This window comes from Otolemur garnettii, unplaced genomic scaffold (genome assembly GCF_000181295.1).
Source record: "Otolemur garnettii isolate 467f Iridium unplaced genomic scaffold, OtoGar3 scaffold00053, whole genome shotgun sequence".
Taxonomy (NCBI): domain Eukaryota; kingdom Metazoa; phylum Chordata; class Mammalia; order Primates; family Galagidae; genus Otolemur; species Otolemur garnettii.
In genome coordinates, this window is record NW_003852448.1 from 8,579,216 (window position 1) to 8,579,561 (window position 346).

Consider the following 346-nt stretch of genomic DNA (forward strand, 5'->3'; position numbering starts at 1 on the left):
AACATTACATCAGGGGGTATAGCTCAGGGGTAGAGCATTTGACTGCAGATCAAGAGGTCCCTGGTTCAAATCCAGGTGCCCCCTGCCACTGTTCCATTTTGCTCAGTGGAGCTGGTGTTGAGGATTAAGCTCCCTTTTCCAATTCAAAATCTCAGGATACTGAGCTTCCCCAAATCTGAGTAAAAGCGAGATAACTTAAAACTCCATCACTGAGTAACATAGTCCAAGAGTGATAAATTCGTTCAACTCTGACTTTATATTTCACTTTCAAAGGTTTTGTTCTACAAAGCCTGGTTTGGTCTCACTTTTTCTACATGTTTTCATGACTTCAAGCCAGTGGTGTGCT

General features: G+C 42.5%; 1 non-coding gene across 1 annotated transcript; it reads left to right on the top strand.

Moving 5' to 3' along the window:
- The first annotated feature begins 12 nt into the window (after positions 1-12).
- TRNAC-GCA lies at positions 13-84 on the top strand. Its single transcript has one exon. It is a non-coding gene; the product is annotated as a tRNA-Cys (tRNA).
- The last annotated feature ends 262 nt before the right edge of the window (positions 85-346 follow it).